The sequence below is a fragment of the Antechinus flavipes genome, chromosome 2, assembly GCF_016432865.1.
Source record: "Antechinus flavipes isolate AdamAnt ecotype Samford, QLD, Australia chromosome 2, AdamAnt_v2, whole genome shotgun sequence".
Taxonomy (NCBI): Eukaryota; Metazoa; Chordata; class Mammalia; order Dasyuromorphia; family Dasyuridae; genus Antechinus; species Antechinus flavipes.
Genome location: NC_067399.1, coordinates 359,544,144 through 359,564,452, shown reverse-complemented (window position 1 = coordinate 359,564,452; position 20,309 = coordinate 359,544,144). Strand labels below are relative to the sequence as shown.

Here is a 20,309-nt window from a genome sequence, read left to right as displayed (position 1 = left end):
CCTTTACAAAAATTTACCATGTATTAGAGGACAAAAATCTTAGACAAATGCAGAAAAATAGAAATATTAAACACATCATTTATGAACTAAAATGCAAAAAAAAACCCAATTTAAAATAAAAAGAAACTAAATAACTTGAACCACTTGAACTTAAAGAACAACCACAATCCAATAACAAATCACATAAACAAAAAGTAATTTCAATAAAATAATGATAATGATAAGATAATATATCAAAATATTTGGAATAAAACCTAAGTAATCCTTAGAGAAAAATTTCTCTAAACACTTTCAGCAACAAAAGAAAGAACAAGTTAGAAAATCATCCATACAACTGAAAAAATTTACAGAACAGTTTAAAAAATTAATTAAATTTTAAAATGCAAAATTTTTAAAACAAGAAATCTGAATGAAAAAATTCAACTAGTAAATAAAACTAGAAACTGGTTGGGAAAAAATGCAATAGAATAGATAAACCATTAGTTTGATATGAAAAAAGAAATAGCAAAACCAAATTACGTGAATTTACCCCAATAAAAAAAGAAATAAAGGAAATTATTAGAAATAATTTTGCTCAAATAGAGCCTAATAAAACTAAGCCTTTAAAGGAAATATATGAATATATATATATTTAAATTAACAGAATAAGGAATAGGAGAATAACTATAGAAAAAGAAATTGGACATTCCTTACATGAAATTCCAAAAGGGAAATTTAAAAAAAAAAAAAAAAAAAAAAACTGGGAACAGATGGATTTTTGAGTGAATTCTAACATTCAAAGAACAATTAATTACAATATTACATAAGCTTTTTTAAAAAACAGGAAAAGAGACGTCTTGCCAAATTTCTTCTATGATACATATGTAGTCTTGATATCTAGGTGAATGCAAAACAGAGAAATAAATCTATAGATCAATATCCCTGAAGAATATTTATGCAAAGATTTTAAATTGTCAACATATTCTACAAAGCAATCATTCTCAAAGCATTTAGGCAAGTGGATATTTAGTAACTTGGAGTTTTTGGCACAACAACTAGATTGGCAAAGTTAGCAAAAATGGAAAATGACAAATTCTAGAGGGGCTATAAGAAACAGACACAATAAAGCATTTGTTATAAAATAGTCCACATTCGGGAAAGCAACTTGGAACTATTCTCTAAAAGTTATTAAGCTTTTCTTTTCATATCTAGAAATGCTATTAGTTCTATACTCCAAAGAGGTTAAAGAAAGAGAAAGCATCTATATTTACAACAGTATATTTTAATAGTTTTTTTTTGGGGGGGGGGGGCGGGTAAAGGCAAAAAACCTGGAAATTTAAAAAAATGTCTATCATTTGAGGAATGATGCTTTTATGCTATATAAAAAATGATGAAGAGGAGGATAATTTCAAAGAAATTTGGAAAAAACTTTTATGAACTTATGCAGAGTGAAGTAAAATCAGAAGAGTTTTTATAAAAATAACATAGTAGAGAAAAACAATTTTGAAAGACTTAACTCTGATTGACTTTGTTACAACCACCATTCCATTTGACTTAATAAGTATGTTACCTACCTTCTGACAGAGAATTTAGGAATTATGGGGATACACTGAGACATTATACAGAAATTTTTTTTGATTTGGCTATGTATACTTGTCAATAAAGATTTTCTTTTTCTTTCTTTTTTGGTAGGATTAAAATGATAGTTAATAAGGTAGATTATATAATTATATTATAAAGTGGTAGAAAAGATAGATTTTTTAAAATATGAAATTACATATGAAAATATGTAATTTTCCCAATTACATATAAAAACAATTTTAAAGTTTTTTTTTATTTTGACTTCCAAATTCTTTCCCTTTCTCCCAACCTCCCCTTGAGAAAAGCAAGCAATTTGATATAGATTATATATGTGCAGTCATGCAAAATATATTTCCACATTAATCATGTTACAAAGGAAAACACCAAAAAAAGTTAATAATAATAATAATGATAAAAACAAAATATGGTCCAATCTGCATTCAAACTCCATCAGTTCTCTGTCTGCAGGTGGATAACATTTCTCATTATAAATCTTTCAGAATAGATCCTTATATTTCTAAAAATAGCTAAATCATTCATATTTGGTCATTGTATATTATTGTTATTGTGTTCGATTATCTTCTAGATCTGCTTATTTCACTATGCAGCAGTTCATCTAAGTCTTTCCAGATCTGAGAAGGTAGATTTTCTTTTGGTTAACTGATTTTAAAAATCAGGTGTTTTGTTTTTTTTTTAAAGAAAAAATCTGCATATGAAAATCAGAATTAAAGATCACAAGGAAAGTAAACAGGAAATTTTAAAAACAATTTAAATCCCACTGTCTATATCTGTGATAGTTAAATGCTAACAAAGCATGTTCTTATAGGAGCTAGCAAGTCTAATGAATAAACTTGAGTCATTTAATATAGTACTTTTGTAAGAAGTATATTTTACTACATTGTCTACAATATAGAATGACTAGGTTACACAGAGGACAGAATGCTGGGCCTAAAGTCAAGAAAACCAGACACTTCCATAGATATATGACCCTGGGCAAGACAGTTAACCCCAATTGCCTAAAAAGAAACAACAACAACAACAATATTTTAATCTTCTAATACTTTTTTGAAAGTTTTGTTTTAGTCAAAAAATTTCTTACTAGTACAACCAATATGTGCAATTGGCAAAATGATAACAGTTGAAAGGAGAAATGGGAATAGATTGGTCATGAAAAATGTTTGTTTTGAAATATAAGATCAGAAATCTACAGTTGAAAGTCATCTTAGAGAAGCTAGATTTCAATGTAGATCTGAACATCTACTCTTTCCACCATGCACTTTTCTTTTTTCAAAAAGACTAAATTAAAAAGGGTTTTCTAATTGAATTGGTACTTGTTTTTTTCTTTTTTCATCTCCCTTCTACTCCCTACCTTTTTTTTTTTCCAGGAGTGATGTCATCTGAGCAGAACTTTTTATTCACCTGAGCCAAATCACAGACTATCCTCTGAAACTGGGAGATTCTGGAAAACAGTTTCATGGGACACACACACTTCCTAGGCTGAAAACTAGCTCCCATCTCACATTTTTGCATCCTTTATGCCTTCAGAGAGAGATATTCAGCAAATCAGCCTTTTAATGATCTTTCACTCACAAATTTTAAGCACCTCAATCATAATTCCCTAGGCGAGCGTCAAAGAATACAACACATAGTCAATGGAACATATCTCCTTTTCTATGAAGGGAAGTTTTATTAACATTCATTCACTTTGCATCTGAGTAATTGGGTTAATATTGGGTCATTCTTAACAAGGTATGGTGGACCTACTTCACTATAACTTACTTAAACTCTTTTCTCTTTGTGAATTTTGAAGTTGTCACTAAGATTTGAAATAAAATATTAAAAATTCTACAAAGATTTTTTTTTGTAATGTACATAGTTGCATCTTTGTTTCTAGAATCCTTGGAGCAGGGATTTTTCTTCTTAAAGCCTGGTTCAGATGATTCTAACTAGAGTGTTAGAAAGGATTGTGGGAATCATAAGATCATAGACCTAGCATGGAAAGGGAACCTGAGGCACCTGAGGTTATATGACTTGCCCAGAATCTCACATTGTCTGAGACAGGTTTCCAACTTAAGTAAATGTGCCTGATTCCAGAGCTAATGTGAGCCCAAGAAAACTTCTTTAAGGCAAGCAATAATAAAGGCTGCACTCATTTTGCCTCTTGGCTGCCTTTGGTTTGGATTGGGAGTGGACTTATAAATTTTCCTCATAAAGTTTTTAATTTAATATTCACATACCAATGATTCATTGCCTGATTTAACCATACTTTCATTTGAAAAATGATCATTGTTGGGAGTATTGCAGAAAATCTTTCCTACCTTTATGCCATTAAAATTAGCATTTCCACAACTTAAAAAAGAACTCCAGTAAGACATTCTGAGTTTTGACAAATTTAAAGGCAATGATCACTCTCTGAGCTTTCTGTTCGTATTGCTTAAGGAAAAAAAAATGTTTTGCTATACGCTTGGTTCATTACCTCAAACTCACTTTCTTTTTCAACATGAATTTAAAGACCATTGATAATTTGCATAGATGACTTTAGCCTCAGGGAAGCTGTTATAAACTTGCAATTTTTTTTTTTAGATTTTTTTTTACCCTCCCTCCCTCTCTCTTTGTTGTACTGTAGTAATTCTAAATAACTATTCAAAAGCTATGGTTGACTGTACCCTTGAGTGGAGACCAAATATGTGGTAAAATTGAATTCTTCTGAAAGCAAAAATATGAGCCCTTTAGTTCTGGGTTCTAGAGCAAATCTCTGCCTCTATTTTTTTTCAACCCCTCAAACAAGAAGAGGACTAGACTTTTTTTCTCCTCTACATTCCAAATCCCAGATTCTTTACTTATTTTATATTGGATTATGCCCTTCAAGTCAATTAACTAGCATTTATTAAATGTCTTCTACAGGTCGGAGACTGTGCTAAGTGATGGGCAAAAACCAGTTCCCATTCCCAAGGAATTCACAATCTAATAAGGAAGACCAAGAACAAATTTATGTAGAAATAGAATATGTACAGGATTTATTGGGGGGTGGTCTTATAAGAAGGCACTAAAATTGAGGACAGGAAAAAGTCTCTTGCAAAAGGTAGGGCTTTAGCTGAGATTTAAAGGCCAGGGATGCATGGGGAAGGACAACATTCCAGATTGTCTGTGAAAACACTTGGAGTTTTTGTAATAGTCATATTTGAGAAAAATCATGGAAGCCAATGTCACTAGATCAAAGACCATATGGAGGACAGTAAAGTATAAGGAAAATGGAAAAAAGGGGGCCAGGTTTGAAATCAAACAGAATTTTGTAATTGATCATGGAAGTGATAAGGACAGAAGCAGCTACACCCAAAGAAAGAACACTGGGAAATGAATATAAACTGCTTGCATTTTTGTTTTTCTTCCCGGGTTATTTATACCTTCTGAATTCAATTCTCCCTGTGCAACAAGAAAACTGTTCGGTTCTGCACACATATATTGTATCTAGGATATACTGTAACCTATTCAACTTGTAAAGGACTGCTTGCCATCTGGGGGAGGGGGTGGAGGGAGGGAGGGGAAAAATCGGAACAGAAGTGAATGCAAGGGATAATGCTGTAAAAAATTACCCTGGCATGGGTTCTATCAATAAAAAGTTATTAAAAAAAAAAAAGGAAGTGATAAGGAGCCAATGGAATTTATTGAGAAGGAGAATGTTGTGGGCAGATCAGCATCTTAGGAGGGACAATTTGAACACTATAAGAAATGATGTACAGGCAGATTTCAGAAAAACCTAGAAGAATTTACATGAACTGATGAAAAATGAGATGAGCAGAACTGGGAGAATATTATGCACACTAACAATAATATTGTGGAATGATCAACTATGATTGACTTAGCTCCTCCCAATATGATCTAAGACAATCCCAAAGTCTTGTCTTGATGGAAAATGCTATCCATATCCAGAAAAAGAAGTGATGAAGTCTGAATGCATATTGAAGCATACTGTTTTCACTTTTTTTTTGTCTTTTTTCCCCTTTGGTCTGTTTCTTTTATAAAAGCATTTCTCTATCAATATAGAAATGTTTTATGTATATAGCTTTTATCAAATTATTTACCATTATGTGGGAATGGGTGCTTGTAATGGGCTGAGGCTCCAGTTGATGCACTGAGGTCCCAAGCACATGAGGCTAAATAGTAATTGGACCATACTCTATTAATATATAAGCTTGGAGAAAGAATGGCCCCCACCCACTCTTTGTGCAAGTCCTGATGTGTTGTATAGGAAATGATGATTTTGGTGGGTGGAGGCAAGGGGAGTGGAGAGGGAAGCAGAAGGAGAGACTGCTGGCTGGCGTCTTGTCACAGCTGCTTGCATTGCTATTGTGACCACCCTTCATCGCCAGTCCCCCTCTGCTGGCTGGCTTCCTGTCTGCCCATATTGCTATCGCAATCCTTCATCTCTTCACTTCAATAAAGATTGAAGACTTTTCCCTTAACCTGAATTCCTGACTCCGGCTTATTTTAAATACACGATCATCACAGGTGCTAGAACCCCCCCCCTTACCAAATTAACTAATCAGAGACATTTTAGATACAAAGAGAAAGTATTTATTCAGTCCCTGCAGGGAGAGACGTAAGCCCACCTAGAAGGCATCTCAACTCCCAATATGTGTTTGACCTGACAAGCCAGAAATAGTAAAGCTGGCTAAATAGCGAAAGGCCCAAGTCTTTTCATTGGATGGACTAAAAAGAAAGTAATTATTATTGACCAATGGTCACCAATGTTGTTTGCTTCCTGTAAGTCACATCCATTCTTGTCACTTCCTGAAGATGGGACTTAAATTCTGACCTTTCTTGCCCTAAAAAACTCTAGGCCTAGAGATCATGTGACTTGTTGCAACTTGGGCCCAAAATCTGACCTTCCTGTTCTGTAGACCTCTGGGAATAAGGATCATATAATTTAGATCTAAGATCTGACTTACTCCATCTCATAGACTTTTTGAGAAAACTTCACCTGGTCTTGATGCTATTTGAGTGGTCTAGATTCTGGTGGTCCAGAGGTTAATGGCTATAATAGACTTGTTAAGAATCCTCTTAAATCGGCCACAGGTTTTAGGAGTGAAAGAATTCACTCATTCCCAAAATATTAGTCGCAAAATGAAAGTTTATTATAAGATAGAAATCAGTTTATCAAGAGACTGACTTCTATAGTGGCAGATCTATGGAAAATGGAATTTTGCACTGAGAATGCAGTTCTCAGTGAACAGAAGAACGTCCTGGCAGTAAAGAAAGCTACCAAGGTCCATCTGCAAAAGACCTTCATTGATGGAAGCTATTATATTGAATTGGGGGCTAGAACAGCCCAAGCAGAACTGGTCAGACCCAGTGGGAGCTGGGACAGCCCAGATCTCCTATTGGAATTAACAACACTTCAAAGGGATGCTTTTGACCAGGATTTGTAATTGAATCAAAGGTTCTGGCATCCTGGAAAGATAACTTTTCTAGAGAGAATATGCCTCAGCTAGGAGGGGCTGAGAATCTGAAAGGGATCACAGATCAATAGGAAATACAGTTTCTTAAAGGAACCACAACCTGCTTCAGTCTCATTCAGGAAGAAAAGGAGAAAAATCTGAAACTCAAAATTTTGTAAAAGTTAATGTTAAAATTTGTCTTTATATATAATTGGAAAAAGAAATTAAAAAAAAAAAAAAGAGGAAAAAAGATCAATTTGAGAGTTGATTGGAAGACAGTTTGGAGTAAGGAGAGATTTGAGGCAAGGAAACCAACCAGCAAGCTATTACAATAGTACAAGCATGAGATAATGAGGGCCTAGACCAGGATGATAGCAATATCAAAAAGATCATATATTAATGATGTTTTGAAAGTAGAAATGACAGGAAATTTGTCTAAATAGTCTAAATATATGAATAGGCCATTCTTAAGGAAAGAATTTCTTATGAAAAAGTACTCCAAATAATTATTAGAGAAAGTAATTTCATGATTTTATTTTATACTCATCAGATTATCAAAAATACTAGAAAAAATGATGAATATTAAAGGGACTTTGGGAAAACAGACTTAGACTAAAACTTTGGTAGTAGAGCTATGGCTTGATTCAGCCATTTTGTGAAGCTATTTGGAATCATGCATAGAAAGCAACTTATTTCCACATTATCAAAGAGATCAAAGAAAGAAAACAAAAAGTTTCTGTGTGTATGTATAAATACATATATGTGCATATATACATATGTATATAGACTTGTATATGCTTGTATGTGTACATATATATGTCTATATAAAATTTATTTAGCAGTTCTTTTTTGTAGAGGCAAAGAACTGGGAACTAAAAATAAAAGGGTTTCCACCTCCCGGAAAATGGTTGAGCAAACTGTCACATATGAATGTAATGGAATACTATTATACTATAAGAAATGTAGAACAAGAAGGCTTCAAAAAGGAATGGAAAGACCTGTCTCAACAAATGTAGAAAGAAATTCCTAGTAAAGCTCCAGGCATGTAGCAGACACTTAAATCCAATCAATTGACTGATGTAACTAGCAACAGAAGAAATATTATATTATATTATATTATTATGTTATTATGCTATATTGTGAAAGGATTGAGAAGTCTGATCATCTGATTCTAGAACATGAATGAATAATTCTTTCCACCTCATAACAGAAAGATGATACATTAATATATGGAATAAGAAATATGTTTTTGGTTGTGATTTTTAGTAATATTTTGCTTGATTGGGGTTATGTGAAACAGTAGTTCTAAATTTCTTTCTATTTATCTTCCCCTGCCTCCTTCATTGAGTAGAGAGAAAAAAAATAAATGTTGGATAATTGAAAATAACAAAATTAAAAAAAAATTTTAATTACGATAGAAAAGTTGGCAAAAACCTATGTAAAATTGACCTTTTATTTAAATTCTGTAAAATGGCCACATGGTGGCACCAAAAATTAAAAGGAGCAGCTGCTTGTAGTTAGCTTGCCTTTTCATTCACAGTATGAAAGGAAATAAATTCTATCTCATTGCTGATATACATGCCAGCATTTCTCTTTCTTTTCTTTTTTTTCTGAATCACCTTCTCGGTGTCTTAAAATCAGACTGATTCTTTTTTTTTCAATCTCTGTCAGTCTTTTTCTTTGTATTTTTATTTCTTTGTCTCTGTGCTTTTCTCAATTTGCCTTGTCTAAAATGAGTCTGTTTTTTGCCTCTCTTTGTAAAGAATCAATGCATCAGAGAATCACACAACGGCCCCCAATACTTCTCACGACACTTTGCACATAGCAGATACATCATAAATTTTGAAAGTCATCTTGAAGGACGTCTCAGAGTTCATCTAGTGCAATTCAACTTTTTACAAAGACCACCCAGAACCTTTTCAATAACTGCTTTCCTAGACTCCTTTGAAGACTTCTGGAGAAATTTTCAGTTTCTCAAAGCAATTTATTCCACATCATAGACTACTCTAATCATTAGGAAGTTGTTGGTATATTCCCACCTCCACCCCCCATCCTTTCAACATTGTCTACTCTGCAGTTTCCATCCTTTACTTCCAGACCTACTCTCCAAAGGTGAGGAGAAAAAGACTTATCCCGATTTTTCACAACAACCCTTCAAATGTTTGAAGAGTTGTCATATCTTCCCTAAGTTTCCTATTCTAGAGATAGAACATCTTTGGTTCCTTTAATTAATTCTCATATGACAGTTTCCAATATCCTTAATATCCATTTGTCAATATCTTTCCCAAAATGTGGCACTCAGAACTGAGCATAATGTTTCAAATATGGCCTGACCAGAGTATAGTTGAACTGTAACTCCTTCTGTTTAAGACATTATTCTTCTCTTAGCAAAGTTTAGGTTTTCTTTTGTTCCTCCCTTTCTCCCTCTCTTTTCTCCTCCCTCTGTCTTCCCCTCCCTCTCTACATTCCTTCCTTCATTCCCCTTAACTTTTAGGACTTTTAATTCATGTGAATTAAACCACTAAACCAGTTTACTATCCAAATATCTATTTGTCTAAATTGTTTGTTGTATATTGTTTAAATATTCTGCTGTCATCTTGTATTGGTAAAGCTGGTTTTTTTTAAAGTATAAGACTTTATACTTTTCCCTATTAAATTTCATTGCATTTGATATGGCCCATTCATAGCATGCTGAGATCTTTTTAGATATTGATTCGGTTACTGAAAATGTTAGCTATTCACCTAACATTTAACATGTCAAAACAGTCTTTTTCTATTTGCAAATGGCATAAGTATGTGTAAGGATGAAGTCCAGACTTCATTTTAAATAAATTTATCAACCAAAAGTATAAACCAGGTGCAAACAAGTCCTTAATCATTTTGAGAGGAATAAAGTGTTTTGATTATCAGATAAAAATAAATATTGCCACATAGGAAATATATTCTGATTGGCAGAAAGAATCAGATGGACTTTTGAGCTATGCCTGAAAATTAGTTCAGAGTTAGTCAAAGAACTTTGGAATCCAGCAGTGAAAGTCACATGAGAGAGAATTACCCTTAGAGAAGAGGAGCATGTTAATTCTCCTCTCCCATTTCCTATAGTGTTTTTCTTCTTTTATATAGTATAAGATGGTTCTCTCTGGGAGCAGGTTTCTTGGGGAGGTTTTCTGGAGGCAGCCTCAGTATCAGTTCAGATCAATAATCCAAACGCAGCCAGGTGATAAAAGTTCAAACATTTATTTTCTCCTCCCAAAATAGCCTGGTTAGTTTTTCTTATAGACCTATCTCTCTGCTTAGTTCCAAGACCTCTTGCAGCTGTCCTTTGCCCTGCTTCTTCAGCCTCCAGCCAGCACCAAGGTGAAAGTTGGAATGAATCTGACTCCACCTCCAAGAGTGGGCTTGTGGGCTTCCTCCCAAAATGCTCCTCTCTGACCCCTACAATGTTCTATATATATGATCTCCCAAAGGTTGACTCCTCCTTCTGGAGGCAGGGATTAAAGGAGGTGTGAATTCACAAAGTTACAAAGTTAACTTTGTGAATCTCCCATACTTGTGAACTCCAATGAGTACTTAAGGACTTCTTGATTATATGAGCTCTCTAAAGGTGTGAACACAAGCATTGTACCAATTCCATCGAGTTAAAACTAGGATTCTAACATCTCCCTTGAGTTATCACCTTGTTTCAAGTTGAGTTAACACTAGGATTCCAACAATTTCCCATTAACCAAGTGACAACTTCTGAATTTTGAAAGGTTATAAGTAGAATTCCTGTCATTATGAGTAGAAGTGATCCAAGAGCAACAGTGGCTGGTGACATCAAAAGTACTTGAAACTGAAAAACACACTGAAGAAACACACTAGACATATTGAGGAAAGGCATATTCAAGACTTTACAAAATCACAGATATACTTTGGACCCAGCAAAGGCACAACTAAAGGGAAATTCTTTATGGCTACATGAAGGGAGAAAAGGACTTTCTATAATCCAGAAACTAAATTTACCATTGGGTCATAGATACTCTTTTAAGTTTGAAGTCACCCTCCAAGGACTTCATATGTGCAAAGTGAAAATACATATCTAGCTTGGAGATATTCGTGTTTTTGTAACAATTGTCCTTGCTATACCTGGTTAGTAAATATCCTTTCAAAAAACTTATTAACACATTGATGGGACAGTAACATAAATAGAAAACAACGCTTTAAAGCTAGAATCCCAGAAACCTGAAGGAGTAAATAGTTAATTGCCCCCCTTCCCCACAAACCTAGCAGGGCAAATGGGAGTGGAGAACATATGATATCTATTAATTCAGTCAAGTTGTTCATAAAAATATTGAATACAATAGAAAGAAAAGAAACATTTATTTAGCACCCATGAGACTTGGTGTACTAAGCATTTTACAAATATCTCATTTGATCCTCAAAACAACCCTGTAAGGTAATGCTATTATAATTGTCAATTTACAAATGAAAAACTAGCCTAAAGTCATATAACTGATAAGTGTCTGTGGCCAAATTTGAACTGAGATTTTCCTTACTCTATGCCCAGCATTTTAACCACCTTTATAATAGGGTCAAAGATAGAGTGAACTGGGGCACACTATTAAAAAATTCCATGGATGTCAATTTTAATATATTTCAGGTTTCAATCTTTGAAATTTTGAAATTAAAGCTATAGGATTACAGGATTTTAGATTTAGAGATGAAAGGACCTGAAAGGTAATCTAATAAAACCCTTTCATTGTACAGATGAAGAAATTAAGGACCATGGAGTTTAACCTCTTTGCCCAACATCACATAGGTAGTCTGTTACATAGCTGAAATTATACTCTTATACAGGTCCATATTCCTCCATCTCTACCACAAAGATATCATTATATACTTTGTCTCATATCTCTGGATAAGAAACTGTAATCAGAAAATAATGTTTTTGCAAGTCTGCTCCCCAAAAGGCATACACACACACACACACACACACACACACACACACAGCTTATATATATGTACATTCTATACACACACACACACACACACACACACACACACAGATACATATGTAGCTCTTGCTGGCCAGTAGTGTCAAAATAGATGTGATTTGACAGATGGACAAATGCTGCTGGCCTCTTCCCTAGTGCAAAATTACATATAAAAAAGATTTATTAGAGCACCAATCTGTTTGCTTTGGGCTTGTGTGGGACAAGTCAGGTGCAAGAATCCCTTCCCAATTAACTAATGAGAGACATCATCAGATACAAAGAGAAAGCATTTATTTAATCCCTGCAGGGAGAAGTCCAGACACACCTGGGAGCCATTCCAACTCTGCCATGTGTGCCTGGAACCTGGCCAGCTTCTAGCTTGTCCAGGGTTTAAAAGCAAAAGACTGGAGGCTTCTCATTGGATAGACTAAAAGGACATAACCATCCTTGACCAATGGTCACCCAATGTTGTTTGCCTCCCACAGGTCATGTCACTTCCTGCAACTTTCTGTATCTCAGGGTTCAAAGGTCATCCCTCCAGAAATCAAATGAGCTCTCCACGGTCCAGTTCTGGGGACAGGGATCATGAGACTTAATTCTGAGAAATACTTCATCCAATCAGTCCCATTCAAGCTGACCAAATAAACATGGTCCTAATTCAGGAATTTAAAAATCATCCCCATTTTGCCAATATTTAAAATGTTTCCAATAAACATTTAAAAATAAGGATGAATTCTATATTAAATTGCCAGTTCATGAGGACTGTGGGACCAGAGAGATTATACTTTTGCTTTTCCCTAAGGCTTGGTTTCCCCAAGGATTATATTAAAGGATCTCTGCCATCTCTGCCTTCTTTCTGTCATCCAAGTCACTGTATTTGCCCCAGTATTCTATTCATTTATTTGTGTAAAAAATGCAATTTTATCTCATTAGGAAAACTTTATTGAGGAAAAATGCAAGAAATAAAAACATAAATTCCAATAGGCTACACAACACTTCCTTTTAAAAATCAATTTTAATTGTTATCTTTTGTTTTACAAAATATTTACATTCCCATTATATTCTTTCAGCCTCCTACCATTCCTTGTAATAAATGATTCAAAAAAGAAGAAAAAGTTATCATATTTTCAAAGTCTGACTTTATACAGTATTTTACACCCATGATATTCCATGTCTGTAAAGAAGTCAGGGGAGGTGCCTTCTCAGAGCTCCTCTTTGGAACCAAATTAAGGATTATAATTCTATAACATTCAGTTACTATTGTTTTATTGTTGTTCTTTCCAATGTGATAGTTATTGCATGTGTTATTTTTCTGGTTCTGCTCATCAGTTTACTTTGCATCAGTTCACATGTCTTCCCAAACTTCTTATATCTATCTTTCTCTATATAATAGTCATAGTAAGTGATACTCCTATTTGGTAACATATATCCTACTCTTTCAGCAAGTAGAATTGCCTTGTTTGGGATCAATTTTAAAAAAAAATGAGAACGAGTCTTTAACTTGATAGTCCTTTTTTCTACCCATTCTTGGTTAACATGACCTAAAAATCAATCCTACCAGAACCCAAAGGGATCACATACCCTAATTCTAAACCATAAGCATTTTATAATAAGAGTAGCAAGAACCCTGAAAGATCACATACTTACTACAACTATTATGAAGACAGAGAGATCTCATCTGTCAATTCTGAACCATAGCAAATAATAATAATAATAATGAACTAATCTTGTAAGTAAGCAATGTGGTTTGTTTACATTATCTCTTTTAATTCTTGTCACATATATATAACTAACACTCTCAGTGAGGATATTGAGCAGCATTGCCTGGCTCTGTGCTTGTCACCAGATTAAAAAAGCCTTAGAGGTTGTTTGCACAGATACTCAAAAAGTGGATAATCTACCTCTATATTGGAACAAATCCTAAAGCTAGAAAAGACCTTTAAAGATCATCTAAGCCAACACTTTCATTTTATAGGCAGGGAGCTGAAGCTCAGGAATAGTGATAATTGATAATTGATACAACTGACAAATAATAATTGACATTTTTGTGGTTCTTTGTATTTATATATAAATATTCGATTCATTTGAGTCATATAACCAACTTGTAAGGTAAGCTCTATAAGTATTATTTTCTCTATTTTCTAAATGAGAAGAGATTGCCCCATCCCTAATTTGGCCATAGAAGTAAATGCTGGAGACAGAGTTTGAAGCTAAGTCTTTATGACTCTGAATCTAGCATTTTATTTACTAAACTACATTGTCTTTCAAAAAGATGAAACACTTTACTCTGTCAGACAGTGAGTTTTAGTTGTTGATCAGAGGCTAAAACCCAGATCTTTTGATTCCCAAGACCAGTGTGCTGACCCTGGAGATCTGTACAGTGGCTTCTGGGTATTTACCAGGGGGTAAGGATGGGCTGGTATGGGTTTCCTGCTTAATTTCTAATTTCTTTGGTGAAAGTTTTCTCTGATCTTGTTTTCCCCCTTTCTTGCTCATGCTCCTTCCTTCCTATATCCTCAGGAATGGCAGTCTCCAAAAATAATTTCTTTTTAAACCTTAAGGCTAAATATTTATCAGCCAGATTATCTGTCTCATAATTACTGTTCCCAGATGAGTGACATTTTAGATCCCTAAATTAATCTTAAATTTTTCCCAGCACTAATAATATTTCTGAAAGCAATAATAATTGACTAAAAGGGCATGGGGCAGAAAAAAAAAAGTATCTTCAGTGATGATTCATGTATTGCAGTGAAAAATATTGTTTAGATGCCTATCTCTACCTCCATCAAGACACTAGTTTTATTCGGGAAACACTGCAAATGTATTATTTCCTGTCATCATGTGGTAATTTACATCATCTTCTATTTTTATCATTTTTTGCCATAGGAAGATTTATGAGATTTATGATAGGATTTTTGTGTGGGCACATTATTTAATATGACACAACTCTAAGCTACTATTTACTCATACTGCAAAATGATGGAGGTGATCTGAGCTAGACAGCCCTAAACAGATAATCTCAGCAATCCAAGATCTCTTTTCTTCCAAGAGCAGTTCTCTAATATCCTGGAAATTATCTCTATTTACATAACTCAAGCCTGTTAATTTATATGCTTTATATATGAATAAATGTCCTCAGATTACCTTCTTCCACGTGGCAAAATCGAAGAAGTACTAAATTTTCTTTAAGGAAGATTAAAATTCAGTCTTCTTGGGACTTGCTATTATCCTCTATCTTGGAAAACTGAAGGATATGACATTGGGGACAAAGAGAGGACTTAATTTTATTTTGTTGTAAAAGAAAAGATTGATAACCCTGAGAGGACCTAACCAACTTAAGGGAGACATACTGTTCTCTCTACATTGTCATAGAAGACTATTGTTCCTGGGTAGAATTCTCTACCTTTGTTCCAATTAGTTGTTATTTTGGGTGTCTAGGGATGCCTTGCAGTTACCAATTCCTAAGCTTTAATAAATACCTATTATATGCCAAGTCCTAGTCATACAAAGACAAAAATGAAATAGTCTTTGCCATCAAGAAACATATTCTATTTGGGGAAGATAGGAGAGGATAAAATATACATGTAGAAGTAGATAAAAGCATATAAAAATAGCTACAAGATAATTTTTGGTGGGATGAAAAGAGGAGGAACTAGTCCCTGGGAGGATCAGGAAAGTCTTATAAGAGGAAACACTTGACTAAGCACTGAAGAAAGGATTCTAAGAGGAAGAGGTGATGAGATTTCTAGCATGGAGAAAGTCTTCACAAAGGCACAAAGATAGCAGAAAGAATGTCACATGTGAAAGGCAGCAAGATGGCTAATTTAGCCAAAATACAGAATTCTTTTTTTTTTTTTTTTTTTTTGAGAGCAAAATCTATTCTCCCCCTGCCATTTATTTAATATTTTATTTTTCCCAGTTACATTTAAATGTTCTTTTAACATTTGTTTTTAAAACTTTTGAGTTCTAGATTCTTTCCCTTTCTCCTTCCCTACACACCCACTGAGAAGACTAATGTGAAGTTTTGCAAAACGTTTCCATAAAAATCATACTATGAAAGAAAATATAACTTTGCCTCCCCCCCTCTCTCCCAAAAAGACCACCCTCAAGAAAAATGAAATTTAAAAAAAATCATGCTTCAATCTGTATTCAGACACAATTAGTTCTTTCTCTGGGTATGGATAGTACAAAATATAGAATTATTTAAAGGAAGAAATGTGCAATATAAGTCTATATGAGTGAGGATCAGCCTTAATAATACCACCCCACTTAAAGGAAATGATAAAATGTTAATCCTTATCTATACCTTAATCAAGTTAGAATACATCTCAAACAATAAATGATTTTAACTGAGTCATAAATATTTATTATGTGCCTACTATGTGCCAGCAAGTGTGTGAGTTAAGTGCTGGGATTATGAGGAAAGACAAAAGACCATCCCTATACCCTTAAAGAGTTCACAGTCTAATGGACAATACAACATTTAAATAACTTTAATCAGCAGGGTATATACACATGGATATATGCACATATATATATATGTTTGCATATGTATGTGTGGTGATGGAAAGTACTCCAATGAAATTGATAAATTATATTATTAGAAAGATACCCCTAAATCTGAATATATATCAAAGCATATTATTTTTACTTTTTTTAAAATATAATTTTCTTTTTGTTCTATTTCTTCTTAATGACCAATATGGAAATAGGTTTTATATGATACATATTTAAAACATATCAAATTGCCTATCATCTCAGGGATGAGGAATGGAAGAGTTGGAGAAAAAAAATTTGGAATTCAAAATTTTATTTGAAAATTATCTTTATAATTATAATAAAATTATATTTACATGCAATTGGGAAAAATTTAAATTATTTAAAAGTAAAAACAACCAAAAAAATCCCCAAATCCAACAACTAAAAAACCATAGATATTCTTACCCCTTCAGCAATACTCCTAGACTCCAAAGGGATAAATAGCCATAAAACCTAATCTGTTAGTACAAGTGAGATTTGAAAAACTAGTTCTAGAAAATGTGATACAAATCTAGAAGGTAAGTTTAGAAAGATTAGAAATAAAAAAAAAAGGTTTTTTTTTTGTTTTTCTTTATGTAGGAGAAGGAGCTAGATAAGGATCTAGATGTGAAAGTAGTTGTAGGTCCCACTTATTTGAGGAACAAGACCTTAAACTTATATATAGAAAAAAAAAAAAAGTAGAGGGCTTGGGATTCTGGACAGGCTTATAAGAACAATAACATTTTCCTCTTACTAATGCAGGCCCTCTAAAAGCATTTGAGGATTCTATAGCCATTAATGTATATATGAGTATATGTGAGTATATATATTTATGCACATATATAATAGAGGAAATATTGTTATAACCAATCAACAAATTTGTTTTAAGCACCTACTATGTATAAATAACTGAGGTGAGCATGGAGAGAGAAGGGGTTAAAAAAGTTTAGTTGAAACACAGTTTGGGGGGATATTACATACCTAGATAACTATCATGCAAAAATTCATGTATGTAGAAATATAAACAAAATACATCGTGAGAGTTAAGGGCAAAGTCATTATCAAATGGGGTGTTGGGGAAACCTTCTTGATAAAAAAGTCCTTTTTAGGGAACTAAAGAATAATTTGAATTTATTAGGCAAAGAAGATAGGGCAAGGGCATCTTAGGAATAGTTCCTGGATAAAGATATAAAGACAAGAAAATATGAAGGAAGTTAATAGTGTTGAGTAGTTCAGTTTGGCAGGAGTATAAAATGCGTAGAGAGCAGTAATTTGATCTAAGACTAAATGACATTGTCATAAAATTCCAGGCAAAAGAATGTGAACTTTATTTCACAGATGATAAAGAGTCAGAAGATGTTGATATGAGATAGTGATAAGACTAGTTCTGTGCATAAGAACTATTATTCTGGTATTGACTTGCAAAGGAAAAATTGAAAGGAGAACAGAAAGAAAGGAAAAAACTTAGTCTAAGACTAATGCAACAAGAGTAGATAAGTAACATAATAGATAGAATATCAACTGTGGAGTCAGGAGGATCTGAATTCAAATGGAACCTCAGATGCTTGACACTAGTTGTATGACCCTGAGAAATGCACTTAATCTCAATTTCTTCACCAAAAAATAAAAATAATGCTACAGTCCAGGCAATGATGATGAGAGCTAATATTAGGATGGCTACAGTGAGAGTAGAAAAGAGATGAGATGTGAGAAGTTTATAGAGATTTACTCTCCTTTCCCTTGCTTTTCAAATCTGATCAGCTATAGATCCAACTAATTTTAAATTTAAAAATAATTATTGACATGTATTTTATATAATCTTCATTTTAAACTCCACTACTCTTACTCCCCAACAAGTTGTCTCTTTTAATAAAGAATAAAATAGAAAAAAGAGCATTTCATCAAAACCAACTCACACATTAGCCCAGTCTAACATAATATATAATGTTTCATACTTATAGTCCCTTTTCTGCAAAGAAGAAAGGTACTTTTTTTTTTTTTATTGGAAACCATATTTATTCTGTTGATTGAATAATAACCTTGAGGGAATAAACATGTGAGCTGAGGTATATAATGACACCAGAGACAAAAATAATGAAGTTAAAGTGAAGATTACTTTGACACCATATGTGGTAACATCTTAAAGCTTAGAATTTGTTGTCTGAGATGCTATTGCTATATCCAGTTAGAAATATCTTGAAGGCAGTTCACTGATGAAGTTCTAAAACTGAGAAAAGATGAATAGGTAGATTTGGAAATGAGCTGCACAGAAGTCATAGTTGAAGCCATGAAAATAGAGATAAATGATATTGCCAATGAAGCGAGTATAGAGAAAGGAAAAGAGGACCCATGGAGGAAGAGGAGAGGAGGGGAGAGAGTCAAGATGAAGGAGAATAGAAAAGTCTTTGCCTGAGTTCTTCCTGACTTCCCTCAGAGATAAAGGCTCTGAAAAGATTTTGGAGTGACAGAACCCACAAATATTTGGAGCATAATAAATTTCCAGCAGAAAATATCTTGTAACATGTGTAGGCATGGAGCAGGGAGACAGATCCATGACAGTGTGGCTTCCATGTGCCAGGAGAATCTACTGAGAGGCTCTTAGCCAAAATACATCAACACTGGCAATCTGTTTTGGTTCAGAAGTCAGTGAATCAGCAGATTAGTTATAAGATCTACAATATAACTACAGAAGGCAAATAGTGAGAGCCTGAATCTCAGCATAATAAGCAGGACTTGTCCATGTCCACTAAGCACAGGAAGAAAGCCAGCAGCACCATCCTCAGGGCAGCATAAAACCTTTGTCTGCATTGTAGTGGAAGCATGGGAAATCTCCCCTTTGCCCAAGGATCAGACCTCAATCTTTAAAAATGAGCAAAAAAGCAAAAAGGGCTCTGACCATCGATAGCTGTTATGTAGACAGGGAAGAACAGATCTCAAACTCTGAAGACATTAAAAGTAAAATACCATCAGATGAAACCTAGAAGAAAGATATGAGTTGGTTTCCATCTCACAAAGTTCTCTTGGAAGAATTCAAAAAGGATCTTAAAAGAGAATTGAGAAGAAAAATTGTGGTGTTTTTCTTCTTTAAAATAACAATTCTCTCTGGGAGAGAGCAGGTTTCTCAAGGAGGTTTTCTGGAGGCAGCTTTAGTTTCCGTTAAGAGTAATAATCACCCAAAATGCAGCCAGTTAGTAAAAATGCAAACGTTTATTTTCTCTTTCCAAAATAGCCCGGTTAGTTGAGGCCTATCTTTCTGGTTGATTCCAAGAGCTCTTGTAGATTGTCCTTTGCTTCTGCCTCTGCTTTTGTCAGCCTTCAGCCAGCCAAGTGGAAAATGGAATGAATCTCTCTTGCCTCAGAGACAGGGCTTGTGGGCTTCCTCCCAGAGTGCTCCTCTCCGACCCCAGTCAATGTTTTGAAGTAACTCTCTCTAACCTGAAGTAACTAACTAACCTGAAGCTAAGAGCCTCTTTATATATGATCTCCCAAAAGTTGACTCCTCCTTCTGGAAGCACACTTAAGGGAGGTGTGAATTCACAAAGTTACAAAGTTTACTTTATGAATCTCCCATACTTGTGAACTCCAATGAGTACTGATGTGAACACAAGCATTGTATCAATTAGTACCTTGTTTCAGGTTCTGGCCCAAAACATCTCCTTGTAAGATCAGATCAGTGATATTGAACCATGATAAATTAGATAATTATTGTTTCTATCAACTCTAATGACTTAACAGTTTGTAAAGATTCCAACAAAAAAATGGAGAAGGAAAACACAGAAAAGGAACATAGAAACTGTCTGAAGAAAACAACTTCTTAAAA

At 34.0% G+C, this 20,309-nt stretch overlaps 1 protein-coding gene across 5 annotated transcripts in view; it reads left to right on the top strand.

Annotated features, from left to right (window-relative positions):
• Positions 1-20,309, top strand: part of SLC25A48 (solute carrier family 25 member 48) — a 173,746-nt gene that overhangs the window by 61,660 nt on the left and 91,777 nt on the right. For 2 of the 5 annotated variants that reach the window (XR_007950717.1, XM_051978141.1), the window contains one exon: positions 2,946-3,412. The exons of the other annotated variants lie outside the window; for them this stretch is intronic. The gene's annotated coding sequence lies outside the window, so the exon portion shown is untranslated. Of the gene's footprint in view, positions 1-2,945; positions 3,413-20,309 lie in introns of those variants that run through there. 5 annotated transcript variants of the gene reach the window in all.